General features: G+C 34.3%; 1 pseudogene; it reads left to right on the top strand.

Annotated features, from left to right (window-relative positions):
• The window catches only part of LOC143672923 (RB1-inducible coiled-coil protein 1 pseudogene), a 41,425-nt pseudogene extending 35,881 nt beyond the window's left edge, over positions 1–5,544 (top strand).
• The last annotated feature ends 18,862 nt before the right edge of the window (positions 5,545–24,406 follow it).

The following is a 24,406-nucleotide window of genomic DNA, read 5'->3' as shown; positions in this document are numbered from 1 at the left end:
TATAGAGAGCTCAATGAATGTATTTATATGGTAAAAATCATCTGGCTTTTGAGAAATATATAAAGGTTATTCAATTAAAAAAAGAAAAAATTGAAATATTGAAGTGGGAACATTTGGACATGATATGCAAAATGAGGAATTTTTATATAAATCTCACTCTATACAAATACTAACTCTAAATGCCAATTATAAAATACTAAAATATTTAATAGACAAGAGAAAAAAATCTTGATGTATAAGGATAGGCAAAATGCTTTTAGCTATGATATTAGAAGTGCTATCCACAAAAAGGGAAAAAAAATAATACATTGGTCTTCACTGAATAAAGTTTACTGATAGACATGAAGACAAGCTATAGATCAGGAAAAAAATATTTGCAAATTAAATATTTGATGAAGGACTTTCACCCAGAACATATAAAGAACACTTAAATCTCAGAAGGAAGAAAAACAATACAATTAAAAATTGACACGGACTTCATCGAGAGAATAAAAGTTGGAAAATAAGCACAAGAAGAGATGTTCAACACCAGTATCCATACAAAAATGCAAATTTAAGCTAACTTGGAGCTGGGAGTGTCCTTGGCCATGGATCCTCTGCGCTTCCCGGGTCTCAGTCCCTCGGTTCCCAGGCTCTGACAGGCTGCGGCCCCCAGCCCCAGGCCTCGGCCCCTGGCCACGTCTTCCACGGGCCGGGCCCAACCTTCCCACCCAGAGCTCCGGATCTGCACCAGACGCCGCCCTTGTGTCTGCTGGTGGCACTGAATGGGCTGTTGGTAGCCGCAGCTGAGGTGGCAGAAGATGGGTCTGGAGCCTGGGGCTGTAGTGCTGCCCAAGGAAGAGTTCCCTGTAATCGTATCACAGCACGAGGTGTAATCTCACAGATTCCAGAGAAATCATCGTGAAATTGTATATATTTCTGGTCAACACTGGAACTCCCCTGACACTTGACACTGAACTTACAGTACAAACTGTGGCAGACCTTAAGCATTCTATTCCAAACAAATTCAAGATTGTTATCCAGTCCCAGGTGCTGGCGTTCAAAGGTGGGGAGTGTGCTGATCAGAAAACGTGCATCTGCAGTGCCGGGACAGACATGAGTCAAATATTTAATTTTAATGAAGGAATTTTATGTGATCATCCACCTACAATTCCTAAAACTACTTTTCTACAGAAAATGACATGGAAATAAAAGTTGAATAGTCTTTTATGAAGCCTGCAGTTTTTCACACTGTAGCTTCAAGGACATATACAACTTGCCACGGAAATGTATGAAGTTGCCAAGAAACTTTGCTCCTTTTGTAAGGTCTTGTCCATGATGCACATTTTCAACACAAAGACTGAGCTGCTATCACGGTCAATTTGGAAGACTGTTCAAATTCATACTAAAAACTACTTTTCAAATTTGAAAGCATTTATTCAAATTATCTGCATTTGATAGAAGACATCAAATTAAAACTTGCTCATTTAGGAACTGTGGTTTCAGTAATGGCCAAGATTCTGTTGTTGGAGTGCCTAACCAGGCACAGTTAGAGGGAATGTTTAGAACCTGAACATGAAGACTAAGAAAAGGCTGAAGTGAGCTGGTGCAGTTCATATGCCTAAAGCAACTGATAAATCATTGTTAACTCATTTCTCAATCAGTGGAAAATGTAACCTCCGATATCACTGGTGCTGAAAGTAGCAAAGAAATTAGGGAATCTTGTCAAAGTACTATCCAGAATGATGAAACTTCAGTAGATGCTAAAGAGCATGATCTGCCTATTTTCAATGTTTCTTTGTTAGACTGGATAAATGTTCAGGTTAGACCTAATAACATGGAATCTTTGGTCAAGAAATACTTTGATTCTATGAGGCAGCTTGATCCAAGGATTATTCGATCATTTCTAGCAGAATGTCATCACACTATTACCAGTCTTAATAATCAGAATATGAAAGTCATTAACAAGCTTGAAGATAGCCTCTTTGCTGACCAGATGATTGCTAGCTGCAGCCAGCTAGTAAATGAACAAAAAGAACTTCCTCAGGGATTTTTAGCTAACTAGATGAGTGCTGAAAACATGAAGGATGCATCTGCATTGCCTAATTTGGGTCTAAGTCATGCAAATCAGTTGATGATTATGTTGTAAAATCAGAGAAAACTCTTGGATATTAAAAAAAACATACCACAGCCAAACAAGAACTAGCAAATAAACTACATGTCAGAATGAAGTAGTGTTGCCTTGTAGTACTTCATGATGATCAAGATGGAGAAAAATTGCAAGCTTTGCTCTGTCTCATAATAGAGCTTTTAGAAAAGTGAAGATTGTTGAAGCACTTAGCACAGCTCCTCAGATGTCCTGCTTAGCTATTGTTGCGGTTATAAGGAAAAAAATTATACTACAGGGAGTGGGCTAGTGCATTAGTCAAAGATGGGAAGTAATTATATGAAGCTGAGAAGTCAAAGAGGGAATCCTGTGAGAAATTATATAGGAAGTCATTTTTAAGAAATTACTTGTTTAGGGGATTGGAACACTATCCCCCTTCCTTTTGTGCTCAGAAACCTTGAAACTTTGACTGTAAACATCCAGATATTTAATTACAAGGTTTATGGTTTTAGCAATCATTTTGTCCTTCAGAAGTTCAGCCATTTCTCAAGGGTCCCTTACTTTGTGACTTTGAACCGTGACATCAGCATGTACTTGTACTACATAACTTGGTAAAAGCAGCACAAAGTTTGGATGAAATGGCACAGATTATTAGAGATTTACTGAGTGAACAAAAGGCATCCACAAATCAGGCATCCCCACAGTCTATTTCTTCACTGAGGATAAAAAGTGCAACTGAGAACTCCTGATCCACTTGCTGTTTAGGATCCGTTATGTCCTGGAGTTTATTCCTTAGAATAATTGTCTCCAGACAGCATTAATGCAAATGCATTTGATTTTGAAACTATTTCTCAGGCAAACATTAAACAAACTCTTCACCAAGGTCCTTTAGACTTAGATTCATTAGCAAAAGTTCTGAACCAGATTTTATAACTCCTGTGAATGAGTTTGTAATAGAAAATTTTTATTATCTCCTAATCCAATAAGTGATCCACAAAGCCCAGAAATGGTGGTGGAATCACTTTATCCATGATTTATCAATGAAATATATACATAGTAGGTGTATGGAGGATACAGATATATGTGGTAATGAGGATTCAGATTATATTTCTTTAATTGTCCAAATGAAAAAATGTAGTTTTTCCCCAAGACTCTCACATCAGTATACAAACCATCAAGGAAGACCTTTGCCATTACAGAACATTTGTACAAAAAGAATAGTGTGGCTTCTGAAGTTCTTTAAAATGTTCAGCCATAGAAATAAGAAACAGTATTGGAAAAAGCAAATACTCCCTGAAAATAACACTAACGGAAAAACATAAAAAATCTACAGTCCTTGAAAAATGAATATGAAGCTAAACTTGATACACTACTGAAGAAGGGTGAAGAAAATGAAAGCAAAATTAAAAAAATGAAAGGATACTTAGTATGTCTTGAGGAAGTTTTACAAAAAATGATAATGAATTTGCTTTGGTTAACCATGAAAAAGAAGCTATTGTTTGCCTGCAGAATGAAAAAGATCAGAAGTCGTTGGAGATTGAAAATATAATGCATCCTCAGAATTGTGTAATTAAAGAACTGAAACAGTCATAAGAGATAGTGTTAGAAGACTTTTAAAAGTTTCTTATGGAAAAAGATGAGAAGATACAATTATTGAGGGCAGAACTTGAGTGCTTGAAGCAAAGTCATCTAAAATAATTGGAGGACACTCTGCAAGTCAAGCATACATAAGAGTTTGTGACAATTACAATAGATCCCATTTCTTTGGAGAGATTAAAAAAGAAAATAAACAAGGGATCAATAAGATACAAAAATCTCATGCCACAATTCTTCAGGAAAAAGAACAGCAGTTACAGGAATTGAAACTCAAGACTTCTAATTTGTCTGATATGAGCTACAAGTTAGAAGTTGAACTTGCACTGAAGGTAGCAGGGACCGATGAAATAAAAATTTTGCTAGAAGAAAGTAGAGCCCAGCAGAGAGAGACCTTAAAATTTTTCCTTGAACAAGAGACTGAAAATTTGAGAAAAAAGATAAGTACATTAAACCAAAAAAATCAGGATAATAATGAAAATTATCAGGTGGGCTTAGCAGAGCTAAGAACTTTTATGACAATTGAAAAAGATCAGTGCATTTCAGAGTTAATTAGTAGACATGAAGATAAAGCAGATATACTTAAAACTGAATTAAACAATGTAACCTCTTTGTATTATCTAACATAAAAATAGAAAAAAATTGAAGAAACAAATATTGAACTATAGAGTAAATTAGAATCTGAATTGAGAGCTCTTGAAAAAAAAAGATGAAAAAATTACCATGCAAGAACAAAAATATGACACTATTAACCAGAAACTTGAGAAAGACAAAGAGAAATTGATCCTGAGTCAGGAACAAGAAAGAGAAGAGTTAATTCAGAAGCTTAATTGTGAGAAAGAAGCTACCATTCACACTGCCATAAAAGAATTTAAGTTGGAGAGAGAGTTTGTTGAAAATGAGTTATTGGACAAAGTTAAACATCTTGTTAGTCAAATAACAAAAGGTCCTGACATTGGATCTTCCAGAGAAGATTCTTCAAGTTTAGTTGCTGAACTTCAAGAAAAGATTCAGGAAGAAAAATCTGTTTCTAGAACAATTTGAAGAGCAAGAAAAAGAAATCACGAAGAAATGCAAAATGTTTGAACATATTTGATTGCTGAACAAAAGACCAAATTTAACATTGCTTTAACAAAAGAGAAAATGAGAAAAAACATAATAAATGACGTTAATTATAAATTGAAAAGTACAATGCAGTAACAAGAAAGGGATACAGATTTGATGGAGTCATTTTCTAAAGATTGACCTTGTCTGCTTAAGGAAAATAAAAAACTTGAAAAAGTTAAGTTGCAAAATAGCAATTTGGCTGCCACCCCAGAACTTTATGGAGCTTGTGCACCTGAACTCTCAGAGAAAGCAGAGAAATCAGACATGGAAAGAGTAGATGAAAGAAGATTAGATTCAGCAGTGGAGACAAGCATAACGTCTGTAAAAAAAGCATCCATATGTTGTCTGAAGAAAAACAGAGGTTAATGCTATTAGAATGAAAACTGAAATTGAAAGAAGAAAATAAGACATGTCTCAGAGCGTGTCTTCAGTATCTTCAAGATATTCTGAAAAAATAGCTATTAGAGATTTTCAGGTGGGAGGTTTGGTACTGATCATCCTGGATGAATGTCATTTTGTATTCATTCATCCTGGATGAATGTCATGGCATTATGTATTATTTGCTGTTAGTGCAAACTTATATTTTCTATATTCAGAGTTCCTATCTGCCCTAAGTCTCAACCAGCTTTAGGTGCATCTAGAAGACCCTGGGTACTTGGACAATAAAGGGAAAGGATTACAGTCAAGCTGAAAAGGCACAAAACAGATTTAAAGTTCCTTTGGGGACAAAATTTTACAGACTGAAAGCTGTGTCATAGTATAAGTATAACTTGTAGAAGAAATTAATACACCAGTGACATTTTTCCAAATTGTCCTACATTACACATTTACCACTCCAGAAATAGCTGGTCATCTTTTTATACAAGTCAAAATGACAATGTACTTCATTGATATACAAGATTTGGTTTTTAAATGGCTACATTTTAGGAACAATAAATTCATCAAAGCCCTTAACTGAATTTAAATGAATTTGGTTTTGTTTTTATCAAGGTAAGTCTAGAAATAAGGCCCAACACAATTCATTTTCTTAAAGGGAAGCCTCTGTCTTTTGTGGCTTGCGATTATCCATGTTAATTGCTATATATATGTAGCAATTAAATATATATTCTCTTGATCATAGATGTTAAATTTTAGTTATTATTACCACCATTTGTCCTTTGTGAAATTGGTATCAGAATACACACACTCTTTAACTTATTCTTTATAAAATTTGTAAATTCTTCAAAATTATTTTAAAAGGAGTGTTATTGCATGCAGATAATCTTAATGTAGAGTTTGCCTCTGTAGATTACTAATGGAAATTTTCATTTATTTTTTAAATACCCTTTGATGTTTCAAGGCAAAAAGAAAAAAAGAATTCAGTAATTAGATTGGCTGATTTTAAGATCAGCCATAATTAATCAGCAGCCTTCCAAAGCACTTTCAACATATTGGTCATCTGGTCCTAAAGTAGGAGAGAGTCTGTGCCATTGACATGTTCAAATGAAACACTCAAACCTCCCCAACATCTTTACTATTCTGTTTAGAATAATCATTTTGATGAAATCATAATACATGGTTGAATTTCAGGAAAAAGGATATTCAATGTATATTACCATATAGAAGTCATAAAATAACAAAATATTATATCATAAAGGACATGTAGAATTTTAAAACAATAAAGATTCAAACCTGTAAGAAACATTTAAGCTAATTTGAGATACCACTGGTAAGATAAAACAGAACAACAATACCAAATGATGCCAAGGATTTGTAACAACTGGCACTATCCCATAGTGCTGGTATAAACATAAAATGATACAGCCACTATTGAAAATTGTGTGTTTCTTATAAAAGTTGAACATACACTTATCATATGACCCAGAAAAATTCCACACCTGTCTACTTTTAAGAGATAATATTCCCCAAAGAATCATGGCACGTGATTAAATTTCTGCTTTTTCTGCAGTAATGAGGAGATCATCTAGCCATGTGGAATGGAAAAAGTAGATTTTGAGACATATTTTTCATTGTATCATGATTTTATGTTTGTTTAATTGTATTAAACCTTTCATTTCATAAAGTTAAAACATTATAGAAAAATTAAAGTCATCCATAATCTAACTATATTACAAGTGTCAAGTAAGTACATGTACAATATTATGTATTCTAAACTAATATATATCTGCTGTTTATTTTGCTAAAACTAAAACTGCTGAAATGCAGATACCATAAAATGGGGTGGCTTTAATTATGAGGATTTATTAGTTTATAAACTTACAGTTCTGAGTCCATGAAAATGTCTAAACCTAGGTATCATCAAGATAAAATCTTCTTCTTGAAGGCAGGCTGTTAGCAATCCTGTCCACCACTGTCACATGGCAAGGAGAATGGTGTTATCACTGGTCTCTCCCTTCTCTTCCAGGTATTGCTGCTTCCAGTTTCCTCTTTTTATGGCTCTTTCTCAGCTTCTGTGTCTTCCTCTCTGTCTACTGTATTCTTTTCTCTACTTTTCATCCTCTCATTAAGGACTCCAGTAAGAGGACTGAAGCCCACCTGAGACACATTTCAACTGAAATAACCTAATAAAAACATTCAACCTGCAATAGTTTACAATCAGAAGAGTGGAGTTGCTTTAAGAAAATGATCACCTGAAGTCTTTTGAGCTTCAAACTACTACACCAGTCTCTGTATTGTGAAATATAATATATAGTTAATAAAGTTATTATTTTATGCTGATTCTGCATGATGGTATAAACTGTAATTCATCAATCTAAAGATATATGTCATAATAATACTGCAGAATGTTTCTCTATAAGCTAATATCCAGTGTTTTACATAGTATGTCTAATCAAAAATTAAAATAAAAGTGAAAAAATGTAGAGAGAACTTTTTTCATGTAAAAAAGAAAAGAAAAAAATGCATATGCATAGTCTTCCACATGCAAATATATATCCTTATATATATAAACTTTTAATATCATTTCTAATAAGATCCTCAGACATAATAAACAATTTAAGCAGTTCATCTTGGGCAGGAATAGTGTGGGAGGAATGGAGATGACAATGAAAATTCTGGGTATAAAATTTTATGTATTTATGACAGAGTACACATTCCTGATTTAAAAAGGAAAATTAATATTTATTGGATGAAAAAAAGTCCTAAAATTGAATGCAAACAGGAAAAGTGACCTAATTGTTCATCAAATCCCTAATGACATAAGAAAAATAAGAATTAATTCCAATGCATTATAAACATTGTATGCTAAGGATATACATTTAGTGGAATATATTCTAAATTTAAAAGGGATTGCAAAATCTTTAAGAATTTATCAGTGTAGTAGAAAAAGGGTAGTAACTACAAAACTTGTGTTTATGTATTAGGTACAGAAAGTGAGCAAAAATAGTGATTTTGGGGGGGAACCAGAATTTTCAATATAGGATAAAAATTATAAAAATAGAATGATGATTTAAGGAATTTGAAGAATTGGTATGAATGCTTCAATTCTTTTATATATATATATAAATGCATGGTTTTAATAAAAAGTTATTAATTTATGATAGTTTCCAAAGTCCTAGATAGTCAATGCACTACTGGAAAATCATGTTAAGAAGTAAAAATAAGATAAAAATCCTACACATTCGTATCTAAATGACTTGAACAACAAAATTTTTACATGCAAATATTTAACAATATAAAAATCCATGCTAAAACAACATAAATAATGTTAAAATTTACCTGTCTACCATGAAAAATACCAACTTATAATGAGTTCAATGTATAATCATATTTTGGGGAAATGATTTTTCATGTTTCAGAAAAAATATTCTAATGACAATTTATTATTTTCTTTTGTCTGGAAATAGGATTCACGGAAAAATTAGTTCTTACTCAAGAATATAAAAGATATAAAATTGCCACTTTTCTACATTTAAATTTCTTTTCCAACATATTAAATTGATTATAACATCCCCCATTATAAGATGGGTATAATTCAGTTTTATCCAGAAATATTTCCTCTGAGAGTACTAATTGTTGGTTTTCCTAATCAGAAAGGGGACATCATATAGTATAAATTAATATAAAGTATAGATTAATGTAATATAAATTATGTATGTAATTATATAAAAATAATATAAATTGATTTGTTAATTAATATAAATTATATACATACAGAATAGTTTCCAGTATGAATTCTCTATGCAGGTGAGGTGCTTAATTTTCTTTACTTTTGCATTTTTGTTTGGTAGATCACTTTATTTTCATTTGGTTGAAATCTCATTACCTCTTAAATGTCCCTATTTCTATATAGAGTCACATTCACAAGGCTGTGTTTTAGGACCTTAATATATCTTTTGGAGGGGCACAAACCAATATCCACCACGGCTTTCAAGCACACTGTATGACATGCTGCCTGAGGCTCTTTAACAATGATAAATTCCTTCTGCCTGTGATACATTATCCCTAGAACCCTCTGTAGCTCACCTCTTTCTTTCATTAGCTCTTCATGCCAATATCACTGTCTCATGAAACATTTCTTAGTTAACATTTAATCCCACACTTCCCATCCCTTCTCCCTATTTAGTTTATTTTTCAGCTTTGACATTTACTGCAATCTAAAATATATTTTAATAACTCTATTACATATATATATTTATGTATTATATATAAATATGTAATTATATATATATTTCAGTAGTATATAGAATGTAAATTCCTAGAAAATGGATTTTGTCTGTTTCTAAAATCATACCTGCAAAAATTAGCACATTTCCTCACACATATTCAGTGTCCAGTAAATATCTATTGACTTAGTAAAGGAATGGATGAGAACATTTTCATTTGAGAGAGGGTGCTTTTAGTTCAGGTCAACAAGCATCTTCTGTAACCACTTTCACAACCAAAGGCACATATGCAGCCAGTGCCAAGACAGTGGGAAAAGCTATGTCCACAGCAGCAAATGTGACAGCTGTTCACAGAATGAACAGGTAATAAAAGTGACCAGGTGGTGAGAATGTCTGCATTGGAGTGACAGCAGTGGCAGCTGCAGTGTGGCTGAATACCAAGATGGTGAGGATGTTGAGAATCAGTAGATCTTCTGAACTTTCCCAAGTGTTTTCTGCTACATCAATGGCCCAAGAAGTAAAGGAGTAGATTTTGAGCCTGTAGTGAAGGAAAGTATGGGAAGTTTCCTAAAACTCTCACTTTACATTATTAAGAAATGAAAGATATTTTTCAGTTCCAACAGAATAAGATGATAGACCTGCTGTTCCAAACACTGTAGAGTGAGAAATGTGAAACATTTTTACTGACTGCCTGCTGCAATCAACCCTCCAACAACATCTTTTCATTAATAGTAGACTGTATGCATTTTTTGCACCTGGAAAGTGAGTATAATAGTAATAGCCCTGGGGTCCCAAGACCTTTTCATCTGGGTGGTCATTATATCTATGGAATCCTTCTTGCCTTTAGATTTGTGAATAATCTTAACAATGAGAGATACTTCTTGGTTTTCAGTGCTACCTTAGCCATGTTGTTTCTGAGAACATTTTTTAATGGTCTTGACTTAATTTTTATTTTATCAACACACACATGACCTCTATTCCGTTATTTCTGAGAACCAGATTGCAAATTCCTCTGGATTTTAGAGGAAACTTGCTCATTTTTTTTCATGGGATGTGTTCAAAAAGTCATTAACCTGTTAGGCAAGGTTTGAAAGATGGCAAGGTAAAGCATTCCAGGGTGTCATTCCCTCATAAAATCTCCAAACTACTAACAAAAGTTATCAAGTCCATCTTCTATAATAGTCCAGAAAGCAGTTAAAGGATTAGTAATAACTGAAAGAAGACTGAGTAAATAAAACACATTTAGGAGAATTAATTCTTTAAATGAGTATACCAGACATTGAAGACTCAATTTTAAAAGACTGTGAATGGTATTTGTTGCATTGGTTTCTTTGTTTCTGTTAGTTCCTGACACTGAAAGAAATTTATCTTATTGCTAAGAGGATAAAAACTTAAGGAACAGACATCTCAGGCTAAATCCCAGAGAATCCAAAGTATTAATATATACGCACTTCCACAAAAGATTATAGGACAAAGAAACAAGAAATAATGCCCCATTAAAAAAACAGGATAAAAATCTGGTAATAATTAATGCAGAAGACAAGACTCTAGATATACCAGACAAATACTGCAAAATAATCTTTCATGTGCTTAAGGAGAGAAAGGAAAATGCATAGAAATAAGTAGAGATTCAGAAAAACAATGAATAAACAATATGATATTTTCAGAAAAGATAAACTTTTTTATTTTCAAAAAAGATAAAATCAAACAGAAGTACTTAGGTTGAAAACTATGATTCTTAAAATTAAGACTTCCATAGAGGGGCGGGCCACAGTGGTTCAGCAGGCAAGAATGCTTGCCTGCCATGCCAGAGGGTCTGGTTTCGATTCCCAGGGCCTGCCCATGTAAAAAATAAAAGACTTCCATAGAGGAGATAAATAGCAGATAGAATAGGCCAGATATAAGAATCAGTTATCCCAATGAAAAAAGAATTAAAATGATTGAACTGAGGAACAGAAAGAAAAAAGAATTTTGTAATGGATCAAAGAGCCTAAGAAACATGTAAGACACCATTAATGCAGCAATATACACATTTTAGAAGTCCTATAAAAAAGAAAGAGAGAAAGAGACAAAAAGAATATTCAAAGAAATTATGGCAGAAATCTCCCCAAATTGAATGAAACTCATGAATATGTACATTCAAAAAAATGGCTTTAAGTTATGGGCCCATAAAAAACACATTAATAAACTTAATCAATCACCTTGGAAGTTAACCAGTTGTAAATAAGACATTTTGATGAGGTTATTTCATATAATGTATAGCCCAATTGTATCAGGTTGGTTTATAATCCAGATTACTGCAGTTCTTATTAAGCATGTGAAAGACAGAGAAAAGTCCTGACAGCAGAGTCTGGAAATCAATGGAACTCAGAAGAGAAAGAAGGAGATGCCTCTATGTGCCTTTCTATGTGACATATAAAAAAATAAAGACTAGGGATCATTAACAGCCAGCATTAGAAAGTCACAGTCTCTTGGAAGCAATCAACCCCTTCCTTATACCTCAATTTGAAACTTTTCCTAGACTCAAAATCATGGTTCCATAAATTCTCATGTTTTAAGCCAAAGCATGGTATGATACCCATTTTAGTAGTTAGAAATTTTTTTTAAAAAATCCCAATGAACCATAAATATGATAAAATCAAAATCTAAGAGAAACACACCATACTCAAAAACCTAATAGCCAAATTCTAAATCAAGGGAAAGAATCACATTATAAATAAATGAGTCTCAAATGATTAAAAGTTGATTTTCATCAGAAACCACATAGGCAAGAAGGCAATGGACAAATATTAAAAGTGTGAAAGCAAATAAACATCTACCATGGTACTTTAGAGCTATCCACCCTAGAAAAGCATTTTTTAGACATAATCCATTCCTTTGAGTGTGAATTCATTGCAAAAAAATCTTTTAATGAGGTTACTTTAGTTAAGGTGTGTCCTGGTTCAGTCAAGATGTGTATTAATCTTTCTATGTAAGTATTTTATAGGAGGAATGAAAGTCATACATTAAGAAAGCTTTGGGAAGGAAAAGCTGAAAGTCAAAGGAACCAAGAAGAAAAAAGAGAATTCAGAAGAGACCACTGTGTGCATTGCCATGTGACAGAGGGACCCAAGTACCAGCTGCCAGCCTCAGAATGTCAGTTTTTAAGAAGAAAGCATTGCCTTGATGATGTCTTGATTTGGACTTTTTCCTATGTTCAAAACTGAGAGCTAATAAATTCCCATTGTTTAAGCCTTCCCACTGCATGGTATTTGCTTAAACAGCCAAAGAATCTAAATATCAACCAAGAAATGTGTATCTGGCTAGATAATGCTTCCAAGATGAGGGAGAGATTAAAACATTCCTAGATATACAAAAGCTGATGGAGTTCATCATCACTAGATCTGCCCTAAAACAATGCTAATGGGAGTTCTTCAGACTGAAATGATGGGACCCAGGGCAGTGTATGAAAGCAGTATAAATAAACAACTCAGGAAAATTTGAGGCAATGGATATTTATAGGTGTCAGTATTATTAGATTTTATTTTTTAGAATGTAACAGTCCTTTTTATTTCTTACACTTTTTAAAATGAAAACACATTAAAGGTAATGGTCTATTTGTAGACATACCATGTATAAATATATAATTTGTAACATTTATAATAAAAAGACAGGGGACCAATGAGTACAGGGACAGTGTATGTGTATACCATTGAAATAAATTTTGTATCAAATCAAATATAGCTTTTATAGATTTAGGATATAAAATGTTAGCCCCATTGTGAAACCACAAAGAAAATACATGAAAAATAGGTACAGAATAACTGAGAAGAGATACAAAAACATTACAATATTAAAATCCAAGAAATTTGAAAGTAAGCATATAACTATTGAAGGGCAGAAAAAGATATAAGACTTACAAAGACCAAATTTCAAGATGTCAGAAGAAATTCCTTTTTTCTAAGTAGTTATTTTAAATGTGAATAGATTAAACTCTCTAGTCAAAGGGCAGGGATTAGCAAAATGGATAAAAAGGCATGAAAGAGCTATATGATGTATAGATGAGATTTACCTTAAATTCAAAGCATAAGTAGGTTGAAAGTTAAAAGATGGAAAAATATATGCTATGCGAATATAACCAAATGACAGTATCTGTAGTTACACTCACATAAGATAAAATACACTGCCTGTCAAAAACTGTTGGGGGACAGAAAAGGTCTTTGTATACTTATAAAGAAGTCAATTCAATAAGAAAATATAACAATCACAAATATAAATGTACCTTACGGCAGCACCCCCAATATATTAAAAACTTGTTTCAGTTTACTAAATCTGCCAGAATGCAATATACAAGAATTAGGTTGACTTTCCCAATGAGAATTTTATAGCTCTAAGACCATGAAAATATCCCAACTTGGAAATAAATGGGATGATAACGTCTCTGAAGTAAAGCCAATGGCATCTGTGTTCCCTCTTTGTGAGAAGACACACAGAAACATTTGCTTGTCATTCTCTCCTAGATTCTGGCTTCAATGGCCCTCTCCCAGTTTCTTAGCCTCCTTGCTTGTTTCTCCAAGGGAGTTTTTCTCTAAATTCTCTGGGATTTTGCTGTCTTTTATTTTCTTCACAAAGGAATCCATTAAAGAATTAAGATGCACCAAGATTGGGCTGTTGTTGTTTCTTACTGAAACAGAGCTTGAAGGACATGAAGGAAGGAAGGAAGGGAGGGAGGGAGGGAGGGAGGGAGGGAGAGAGAGAGAGAGAGAGAGAGAGAGAGAAAGAGAGAAAGAGAGAAAGAGAGAAAGAGAGAAAGAGAGAAAGAGAGAAAGAAAGAAAGAAATAAAGAAAGAAAGAAAGAAAGAAAGAAAGAAAGAAAGAAAGAAAGAAAGAAAGAAAGAAAGAAAGAAAGAAAGAAAGAAAGAAAGAAAGAAAGAAAGAGGCAGATGGGTTCAGAGGGTCTGAAGCTTAACTTTAACAAACAACAGACATCAGACAACTTTATTCTTATCCAGATCCTGCTTATATACTGCAGGGTGAGAAAAAGCATGCATGCATTTCTTGAAAGAACAGAGAGCTTATTTTTCAGTGCTCTCTTCCTTCGTATTTAACATAACCATTTGGGGTAAATATTCTCTTCCTCCCAGACTGCTCTACATAACAATATACACAGTTTACTGCTGCCATCCTGTGGCCAGCTGCTCCCAACAAATTCTGCAGGTCTTGTTTTAACCCTTGGCTCCTACAGGCTATGTCACATCTCAATTGAAATAGCCTAACCAAAACGTCTGCCCCCATGTGGATGGATTAAAAGAACTTGGTCTTTTATGGATTACATAACAGATTCAAATCAGCACAGTGCTTACTGAAATATATGAAAGGTGAAATAGATGATTCTACATTAATAGAATAAAGTTAGAATATAACACTTTCAACAAGAAATTATATATATATATTACTTTCAGTAATTAATAGAACATCTAGACAGAAGATCAATAAGGAAATGTCTTCCATGATACTCTAAACTATCTCAATAAAAAATAAAAACATAGAATACTTTGTCCAACAGCAACAGGGTATACACTCTTCTCTAGATCAAATGGTTCATTCCCCAGGAGAGACTATGCAATAGATCACACTACAAATCTCAGTAAAATCAACCAGAAATGAAAAAGGGAGTCTTACTACAAACAACACAGAAATAGAAAGGGCTGTAAGAAAACTTGGTGGCCCATGGTTAAACATTCAGTCTCTAAGACCCAGTAGCAGGCCAAAAGCTATTTCCCAAAAGGAGAGTAGTTATCTACAGCAGATGGTAAGGCTTTGCTGCAAAATCCTAAGGGTCTGTGTTGTGATCCTCCTATAGGGGCCTGCCAAAGGCTCCAGACAGCATCTTGGTTTGCCACTGACACTCCCAGAATCATTAGATCTGCTGGATCATATGGCCCAAGTACAGCAGCCTGGACCTGTTGCATAGCCACCTGGTGTTTAGATCCCCACTCAAAATTAGCAGCTTTTCTGGTAACTCAATAAATGGGCCAGAGTAGCACATCCAAATGAGGAATAGGTTGTCACCAGAATCCAAAAGACTTCAACAACACTGTAAACCAACTAAAGCTAATAGACATATACATGTATATGAAACATTTCACTCAGCAAGAGAATACCAAGTCTTCTCAAGTGCAAATGGATCATTTCTAGGGTAGAAAAATCTTAGGACAAAACACAGAGTTGTTTGAGACAACTCTGAGATCTGAGCAGCATTGTTTTGAGCTCCTTGGATTTGTGCTGACCTCTCTTCTGGCTCCTTTTAAGCCTCATTCACTGCGGGAGATACTTCCCTTAGACAACCACAGGCATAGTCAGCCATAGATGAAATTCACATGCTGATGATTTAAGTCCACAGCAACATAACAACTGGGCACCATTATCTAGCCAAATTAACACCTGAACCTCACCGCTATAGTGTTCATTCCTCATCAGCTCAGCAACAATACACATCACCTTAAACCGTATTTAATCTCTAAATAGAAAATAACAGACATATTTTCACCTAACAGTGCTCATCTGTCTTGCTTATAATGCACTAAATCTTTCTATATACAAGACACATTCATTTCATCACTTTAGCACAAAAGCCTTAAATTATTTCAGTAACAATATAAATACAATACCAACTCAAAAATAGTACACAATCTCATCAAAGTAAGCTACAGACATGATCAGCCCACAAACAAAATTCTCTTCTGGCTGTGGACCTATGAACTTAGAGCAAATTATCTGCTTCCTATATACAAAGAAGGAAGAGTTATGGCATAAATGATCCCATTTCCATAGGGAGAAATTGTTAGGAAATTAGGAATCACCAGACCTAAACAATTCTGAAACCCTGAAAGGCAAACTCCATTAGATTTCAGAGCCTGAAAATCATTCATTCTTAAGACTTTAGAAAGCAGTAGTCCCACCCTTTCCAAGGGCCTATGCAGTGGCCCTCTTCTCTCCATACACCGTGATGTGGGTTGTAACATTGCAGAACACTGGGGGACCAATGTTTCAGCCCCACCCTCCTCAAGCATCTCAGGGACACCTGGATTCTCTGTCATCTCTGGGGCACACACTCAACCTCCTCAGAACAATGGGGTGGCAGCAGGCTCCCCTCCAATCCCCAGGGAAGGTGCTTCATCCTCACCATGGCCTGGGGCATCAGAACTCTTCCTAAACATTGAGACAGAAGGCCTGTCCTCTGGCTCTAGGGAAAACTCACCTCCTTCATATGCACAGATAGATCTATCTGTTCTCACGGCCTGAGGTTTCTTGTCTTCAGATTTTAGTTTCCATGGTTATGCCTCTGAGGTCATTCTTCCTTCAGTCTGTTGCTTTTAGTCTATACTGACATTGACTCCACTTATACAGGTCCTGCAAAAAATTTGTTGACTTGGCATGCAGCATACATGGATTAAAGCCATCAGACAAAAGGACCCTCCACAAATCCTTTCTGGATAGCTTCATCTCCAATCCTCACTTGACCTGTAATGGCTGATTGTTTCTGTGTTTGGTTAGATCCTCATGTAGGGCACACTTCTCTGCGGTCTCACTTTCTGGAAGTTCAGAATTTGCCAGACCATCAATTTCTGGCTTCTTTGCATCCAAAATTTCATCCTCAACTTATTTATTTCTTGCTGCATTATACTATAGCTGCAAGGAGAAACCAGGTTGCATCCTCCATGTTTAAATTCAAAATTTCCCAGGCCAAGTGTCTCTGATTGTCACATTCAAAGTCTCCCTTCCATACAGCACCAGGAATCAATTTTGCCAATTTTTCTGCCACTTCAAAACAAGATTCACCTTCCTTACAATCTGCAACAGTATATTCTTCTAAAACTTCAACAGAAGTATCGTTAGAACCCATATTTCTACCAAAAGTCTCTTCAAAGCAATCTGGGCCTTCTCTATCAAGCACCTCACAATTCTTCCAGAATCCTCCCCTTATCCATTAAAAAGCCATCCTGATATGTTTGGTATTTGCAAATGCAGAAGCACCCCCACTCTTCTCACACCAAAATCTGTTATAGTTTGCTAAAGCTGTCAGAATGCAACATGCCAGAGATGGATTGAATTTTAATAAGGGTATTTATTTGGTACAAATTTACTAATATGGGAAGGTACCTGATGATGTCTCCTGGACTTATCTCCCAGCTTCTGCATTCAAACAGCTTTTACTAGGGTGGTTTCTTTCTGTGTTTGTAAACATCTGGGTCTGAGCTGGCTCTGAGATCTGAGCTGTATTGCCCTGAGCTTCTTAGGGCAGTGCAGAGCTGTTTCTCTCTCTTCTGAGTTTTCCTTTTAAGCCTCACTCATTGCAGAAGACATTTCCCTTAACCACCACTGACCTAATCATCCATAGATGAAATACATATTCTGATGATTTATGTCCATAGCAATTGAACAACTGATCACCATCATCTGACCAAGTTAACACCTGAACTTAACTACTGCAGAAAGGAAGAGACAAAACTTTCATTATTTGCAGATGATGTGTACTTATATGCAAGCAATTCTGAATAATCCACAAGAAAGCTCCTAGAGCTAATAATTGAATAAAGCAATGTGGTGGGGTATGAGATCAACCCCCGAAAGTCAGTGGTGTTTCTGTACACTAGTAATGAAAAGCGGGAAGAAGAAATCATGAAAAAAATCAATTTACAATAGCAACTTCAAGAATCAAATATCTAGGAACAAATCAAACCAAGGATGTAAAAGATTTGTACACAGAAAATTATAAAACTGCTAAAAGTGTCAAAGAAGTCCTAAATAACTGGAAGGATATTCCATGTTCATGGATTGGAAGAGTAAATATTTTTAAGATGTCAGTTCTATCCAAAGAAATTATAAATTCAATGCAACTCCAATCAAAATTTTAAATCATTTTTGCAGAAATGGAAAAGCCCTTCATCAAATATAGATGGAAGGAGCCCCAAACAGCCAATGCCATCTTGACAAAGAAACAATTTGGAGGAGTCTCTCTTCCTCATCTTATAATTTATTACAAAACCACAGTAATCAGAACTGCATGGTACTGGCTCAAGGACGAACATAGAAACCACTGGAAACAAATTGAAAGTTCAAACATCAACCCTCACATTTATGGCCAACTGATTTTTGACAACAGAGCAAACTGTATTCAATGGGATTAAAATAATCTCTACAAATGGTGCTGAAAAACTGATTTTCATTTGCATAAGAAAAGGTGGACCCTTATTTCACATCATATACACAAATCAACTCAAAATGAATCAGAGCCCTAAGTATTAGAGCCAGAAAACTAAAACTCCTAGAAGAAATCACAGGGATGCCTCTGCTGGACCATCTGTTGGGCAATGGTTTCTTATACCCATAGCACAAGCCTCAAACCTCAAAAGGAAACAAATAGATAAATCAGACCCAAGAAAAATTAAAAACATTTTCATTTCAAAGAACTTAATCATGAAAGTAAAGCTGCAACCTATGCTACAGGGGAAGATATTAAGAAACCACACATCTGATAAGGGTTTAATATCTGGAATGTATAAAGAAATCTTTCAACTGAACAATATGAAGACAAATGGCCCAATTTAAAAATGGACACAGGACTTGAAAAGACATTTCTCCAAAGAAAATATACAAATTGGCAGGAAACACATGAAAAGATGTTCAGCATCATTAGCCATAAGGGAAGTACAAACTAAAACCGCTATGAGGTACTCCATCACACCTTCCAGAATGGCTACTATTAAAAATAAACAAATACAAACAGAAAATTATAAGTGTTAAAGAACATATGGAGAAATGGGAGCATTCATTCTTTGCTGGTGGGAATGTAAAATGGTGCAGGTGCTATAGAATATGGTTTGGTGGCTCCTCAGAGAATTAAATACAGAATTAACATTTGACCCATTCCTAGGTATATACCCACCCACCCCAAAATTGAAAGTAGGAACATGAACAGATATTTACACACAAATGTTCATGTTGGCTTTATTCACAATTGCCAAAAGATGGAAGCAATCCAAGTGTGTATGAACAAATGAATGGATAAGGAAAATATTATATATGATCACAATGGATTATTCAGTCATAAAAACATAATCTTCTGATACACGCAATGGCATGGATGAACCTTGAAATATCACACTGAATGAAATAAGCCAGACATAAAAGGGCAAATATTATATTAGCACTAACATGAAATACTTAAAAAAAGTAAATTCATAGAGTCAAATTCTAATATGTAGTTTAGCTGAAGACAGGGCAGAGTATTGCATAGGGAGTTAAGGCTTAAACTGTACATAGTTTCTATTTGATATAATGGAAAATTTTGGAAATGCTGGTGGTGATGGGAGCACAACATTGTAAATGTAATGAACAGCACTGAATTATATATTTGATTGCAGTTAAAAAGGAAGATTTTAGCTTATATGTATGTTAATTTTTTTAATCCATGGACCTTCATAACAAAAACATTGAACCCTCAGTTAAACCATGAACTATAGTTAAAATAATTTCAAAATTGTACTTTCTTATATTGTAACAAATGTACCACTCCAATGGAAGTTGTTAATAATAGGCTGGTATATGGGAATCTGGTATTTTATGTATGCTTTTTCTGTAAGCCCACAATTTCTTTAATTAAAAAAATCCAAAATATTCCTGAAATGATTTGAGAAATGGAGACAGTAATGCCCAATGATAGCTGTGAGATTTTTAGAGTATTAAAGGCTATGGTAAGAATGTTAGTCATGGAGGTAGAAAGATGTTCAAATGGAAGGAATCAGAAGTTCAATTTTAGCCATGTTATGTTTGGATGAATGTTAGATATAAGTGTGAATATTTGGAATAAGATAGTTGTATATGAATCTAGAGGTCAGGGGAATAAAATATGGATTTGAAAGCAAGCTCACTCACAGTCACACGTACACACACACGGTGTTAAATGAGATCACCTAGGGAGGTAATTATAGATAGAGGAAGAAAGTATCTGAGGGTCTTTGTGACCCTCCAACAATTAAATTTCCAGAGTGAGATGAAGAGCTAGTCAAAGAAGTTGAGAACCCATCTTTAAGAAAGGAGGGATGTAAGGAATTTAGAGTGCTTTATACAAAAGGAGTACAAAGTGCATCAACAAGGAGAAAATGATCATCTGTGTAAACCATTTCTGAAATGAAGAATAAGAATTCACTATTGCTATGAGATTTGGTAGAATGATTTTACTGCCAACTGCCAGAAACAGTTTCCAAAGAGGAGTTTCCAAGGAGGATGAAAGCCTGATCAGAGTAAGTTAAAGAGAGAATGAGTATTATGAGCAAGTTGACAGAGTAGATTTTGATGAACTAAGTTGTAATATGTAGCAAAGTTATATAATATCTGAAAAGAGAAAGCAAAGGCACAGCTGGATTAAAAACCAAAATCCCTCTATGAATTAGAAGGAAAACAGTAAAATGAAGTGGTAATTGTGGCACCAGGCTTTTGGACACCTGGTCTTTAAGCCAGCAATGTCAGGTAGTGGTTCAATTCCTGTGGATTAAGAGGAAAAATGTGTGTGTATGTGTGTGTGTGGGGGGTGTATTCCAATTATGATCATTTGTAGGAAATTGTGAAGACAGGAAGGCTGGAAAGACATGGAAACCTGGTGAACAGATTGGTTCTGGTCTGGTTTATTAGGGAGTGGGTGAAGGCAGTGATAAATCTACTAGGAAGGATCAAGTAGAGAGGGACAGAAAGAGAGAAAAAAATAAACAAAATATCTACTCCTTAAAATAAAATAAAAATAAATAATATTTATTATTTTTAATCTTCTAAAAATAATAAATCTTCTGAAAAAGGTAGCTAACAAGATCAATATTTATAACATGCATTTACCACAACTGAACTTAATTATATAGATTAATCTGGCAAAGATTTAAAAATAAATATTCCTAACATGGCAAAAATGAAAATGAACCTTTTGTTAAAAAATTAAGAGGAAACTATTAAACAAAAAAACTACAAAAATAAAATGAACAAGTGAATATACAAGCAGACCATCAGAAATCTTGGAATCATGAAAGCTTTCAGAAAGAAAGAACAAATTACCTTCAGAGTAACAGTGATAGACTGATTGCAACCATTAATCTCTTACCACCAGCTTTTGATGCCAGAAAATAAAGGAATGCTATCAATGGGCTTAGGAAAAGAAAAGTTACCTAAAATTACATAGCCAGCTAAAATTTTTCTGAGAATAGGCCAACCCAGGTATTTTCTAGCTTTAATTTAGAAAAATTTACTACTCATACCTTCATCAAATAAGTTCAGGTGTGAACCAGAAAATATATATATAAACAGCAGTGATATTCATCCTAGGATGACAATGATGAATCAACAGAAAATCTGTTAACAGATTAAAGGAATAGAGCCATATTTTCTTTTCAATATGTGCAAAAAGGTATTCAATAAAATCCAAAAAAATTCCTAACATATTTTTACCAAACTAATAAAAGAGAATTCTTTTACCCTATGTACTTAAAATTTGCATAACTATGATTGATTATAAAATTTCAGAAACACTCTTAAAATGAGGAACTAAATAAAGACACATTATTTCTGCTTCTGTTTAATATTCCACTGAAGATTCTAGCTAATACAAAGGCAAACAAAAAAGCATATGAATTAAAAGGTTAAGTTAAAACTGTCATTATTTGTATATGAAGCAGTATTTAAATAGAAAGTCCAAGACACTTTACAGGTAAATTCTTGGGAGTAATAATAATTACAGAAGAAAAAATTAAGGATGTTGTGGCACACAAATCAAAATACAAAAATCAGTAATTCTGTGTACATAATTAGAAAAATCTTGTAAACAAACTTTTACCTAAACCTTATGCCTTACACAAAAATATACTAAAAAATGGATCACAGCCTTTTAGGTAAAATGTAAAACTGTAAAGTATTTTGAAAAAAAATAAGTGAGACTCTAGAATCTAGAGCTAGGCAAAGAGTTCTTAGACTTGACACCAAAAGTATGATCCATAAAAAGTAAAAGTAAAAATTAGTAAATTGGACTTCATGAAAATTAAAATCTGTTGTTCTCCAGAAGTCCATTTGAAGAGAATGAAAAGATGTGCTACAGATGTGGTTTATAAATAAATAGTTTTCCTTTATGAGATCTTTGGGTGTAGGGAAGAATGTAGAGTGCAAGTAACATTTCTTACCTGGCAGTTCTATTGCTTTACAACTTCATTTATGGGCCCGTAACTTTCTGTAGCATCTTGAGTTTCCATAAACATAATTCAGAAGTGTGATGGAAGCAACCAGAGTATATAACAAAGGGATAATTTGCTATGCAGTGCACAGAATGTTCTATAAATGCTTTAACATCTTAGAAGTTATTCATAGCTCACTATTCCCAAAAAGGGAGTCCTAACTGAGTGATGATACACCAGTGACACTGCTTCCTTTATTTATGTGCTTTAATGACTTATTGAAAGAAATAATGAAAATAAAGGTGAAAAATGAATGATTTTGTGACAATATTCTTTAAAAGGCAAATGTTTTAAAAAATAAAGAGGCAAATATTTTGTATGCTTCCAGGGTACAAGAAAAGAAAAATGTGCAATAAAAATAAAGCAAATATATGTAAATGGTTCATTAATTGGAGGGGACAAATGAGTGAAAACTATTTATTTATAAACTATGCCTGTAACATGTCTTTTCATTCTTTTCAAATAGACTTTTGGAGAACAACAGATTTTAATTTTCAAGAGGTCCAATTTACTAATTTTTACTTTTCATGGATCATGCTTTTGGTGTGAAGTCTAAGAACTCAAAATGGTTCTCAGATGTTTTATGGATGGGTAGAAAGAAATAGAAACTCAGCTGGGAATGAGAAAATCTGAGTTTACTTCTTGATTTGCTTTAACTGTTGGAATGACAGAATTAATTAATTTCACCTCTCAGATTAATCTTCCCTTTTCTCAAAGGATGGCAGTCCTTGGGCACCTCTGAGGCTCTCTGAAGCCCTCTGTCAGTTGTAGAGGTGAAGTGGCTCTCTGTCACATGCATCACACTTTGGGACCCTATTGGTCATGTCAGTGACTCATTGCCAGCAGTAATAGAGAATGACACACAAAGAAGATCCCGAAACCCAATCGGCTTTGCTTTTCTCATTTCCAGAGTGCTATGTTCTAACAAATTTTAAAGCTCTTCAATTTATAAATTCCACCCTTGAAGCATAGTGAATCAAAGCACTTGTGGCATTTGAATCTCTGTGACTTGGGAGTGATTTATTGTATCTGAATTTTTGTTGTGTTTCCATTGGGGGAAATAGGCTGCTGGGTAGAGTAAACATTTCCACAGTGTAAAAATATGCTCTAAGCAGCCCTGAGCATGTGCCAAGAAGTTCTAATGTTGCTTGAAAATTATTATTGCTCCATTAAGGATCCCTGAGCTTTTGAAAACTCAGTGTAACCATGTGATTAATTTGTACCTCCTCAACTCTAGATGACTGCTTTCAAAATGTGCTTTAATTTCAATACATTTATAAAATAATTAAAATGCCATTTTTCAGGTTTTAACAGTGTTTGCACAGTTGTTCATAAGCATTTCAGGTAGCACTACTTTCTATTTTTTTTCTAATAGCATCTCCCACCCCTCCAATCCTTTTAATTCAACCCTTAACAGATACAACAGTTCTTATAAATAAACATGTAGATTGATTGAGAGGAGTGATTAAATGGCAATCTGAGGTAGTAGTGCTCTAGCACTTATTTCCTAGAAAGTCTGCTGAATGCTTCCATTAAAAAGAGAGGAAGGGAACCTCACAACCTGAAAATAGCTGCGTTTGGATGAGTTATAACATGGGATCTGGATCTCTTAGGAGGAGTGGTGGCAGAGATGGTGATGATGGAGGTGGAGAGAGAAGAAAAAAATAGGATTAAGTCACATCATTTAGATTAATTTGTCCATAGAAAAGACCTTTTCTTCTGGTTAAGTGAAGATGAATGAACAAAGAATCAGTGTTCTTACTTAA

The sequence above is a fragment of the Tamandua tetradactyla genome (genome assembly GCF_023851605.1).
Source record: "Tamandua tetradactyla isolate mTamTet1 chromosome 22 unlocalized genomic scaffold, mTamTet1.pri SUPER_22_unloc_2, whole genome shotgun sequence".
NCBI classification, from domain to species: Eukaryota; Metazoa; Chordata; class Mammalia; order Pilosa; family Myrmecophagidae; genus Tamandua; species Tamandua tetradactyla.
This window is presented reverse-complemented; position numbering and strand designations above follow the sequence as displayed.